Raw genomic sequence first — 2,164 nt, forward strand, 5'->3', positions numbered from 1 at the left:
AAGAAGTTTATTCTTCGCCTATTCAATCAGAGCAACATTTGAGAAATCGTATCGTAGCTGCAGCGAACAGAATATCGCAAGAACAGTGCCTGGCTGCTACAAGAGCCGTGTTTGACAGATGCAATGCTTGTATTGCTGCAAGAGGTGCACATTTCGAACAAAATCTTCATTAAAAAGTTTATAAATAAAATAATTAAAATAATAAATTAAATATATTTTTTTCTTTTTTCGTGATTTCCTGCGAAACAAAGCAAAAAGGAGCATATGTCTATAGGACTTTTTTTCTTAGTTTTTTACTCCTCTACACGCTCCCGAAGTTTTGCCATTTAATTTGGAAACACCCTGTATATATATATATACAGGGTTGGGTAGTGCTAAGTTAAAAAGATAAAAGTTAAGTTAAAAAGTTAAAAAGTTAATTAATTTTAACTTAACTTTTATTTTACAAGTTACATTTTAGATTTTTAACTTTTTAACTTAATTTAGTTACATTTTATCAGTAACTATTAACTTTTAATTTGATTTTTTTTAAATCAATCCTCAGACACAATGCGAGAGGATAATGAGTACATAATTTAGTCATTTTATATTGTATAATCGTTACTTGTGAATAAAAATAACCAGATTCTTTAATAAATATGATATGAGAAAGGAAAAATATGAAAAATTATGTAAAATGGTCAAACTTTTTCTTTTTCTTCTTTTTTTTTTGATTATTTGTTCGGACCAAATTTAATTTTTAACTTTTCAATTACTTTTTTTATTAACTTAACTTTTGATTCAATTAATTTCATTATAGATTAACTCGTATTTTAATTAAAATAAATTTTCAAGACTGTTAACTTTAACTTAACTTAGTTAAAAAGAAGTTAATTTACCCAACCCTGTATATATATATAATTAATCTGAAGAATTCTATCAAATTTATTAGCGAAATTTTATAACTTTACTGAAAAATTATGTTACATTTTTTTCCTAATTACACGACAATTCAGAATTTACTTCATACATATTTGATGTATCGATATATTTAAGTTCGTTTCATAATAATTAATAATTTTTCGGCAATTGTACACTTTTTAAATTAATGAGCAAATCATCTACAATTGCAATCTTTCTCTGCGTTTCCACCGAAAATAAATAGAGTAAGAAACTTCGTTATAGTGTAAATAGTAGATACATTGCCGCAGTGTATTCTACGAATCACTCGTAATGATGTACAAATAAAAAATATTTTCGCGAGATATCTCAAATCTTCTTTGAAATGTATCATCAATTTAGAATTCAATTTCTTTTCAAATAAATATTCCTTTATTTTAATTTAAAAAATTTCTAGGGTCAACCAAAAGTCGATTAACGAGGAATATCCGGAAAGTTTCAATAAAAGAAATGTTTAATAAGTAAAGTTTCATAAAGAATATACTTATATGTAACTTTAAGATTAATGTATATACAATATAAGTTGCTTTTTGCCTTAATAAAGTGACCTACAATGTTCACGAAATAATATTCATTGTTTTTATTTATTGATGGTAGTCTATAACATAAATGCTAATTACACTAGGTAACAAAATTTGATTTTTTTTTGGTATCACGAATGTGATTTATCATTTTCCTATGTATTTATGCCTACTGAACATGAATTCGTTACTTAAATTTGATTATTAGTTCGCATTTTTCATAAAAATTGTTTTTATGACATTGTAGCACCGCAGTAGCAAATTTTATTTCTTAATTTCGTTTATAACACGCAGAAGTATCAACTTTTAGCTTTAAAATGCATTTTTGTTTGTTACAATATCATTTTTTTATTTTTGAGATATGTTAATTTGAAAATGTAGCTCTTTCTCTATGTGATACATGCATTATTATTATTATTATGTTATTACATTATTACGAGAAAAGAGAGAACTATATTCAAATTAATATATTTTAAAAACGATGTCGATGATAAAAATGATATCGAAACCAGCCTAAATACTTTTTAAAGTTAAAATATTAATAGTTTCGCGTAATATAAACGAAACTTATAGAAATAAAATTTACTGCCGGTGTTACTATGTCATGAAAACCATCAAAATTGTCATTCTTTATATCTTTTTAACCCCATTTTTCTCAAAATTGTGATGTAATCAAATTTGGACAATGGATTCGCGTTCAGCAG

This window comes from Mycetomoellerius zeteki, unplaced genomic scaffold, assembly GCF_001594055.1.
Source record: "Mycetomoellerius zeteki isolate Tzet28-1 unplaced genomic scaffold, Tzet1.0 scaffold311, whole genome shotgun sequence".
Taxonomy (NCBI): Eukaryota; Metazoa; Arthropoda; class Insecta; order Hymenoptera; family Formicidae; genus Mycetomoellerius; species Mycetomoellerius zeteki.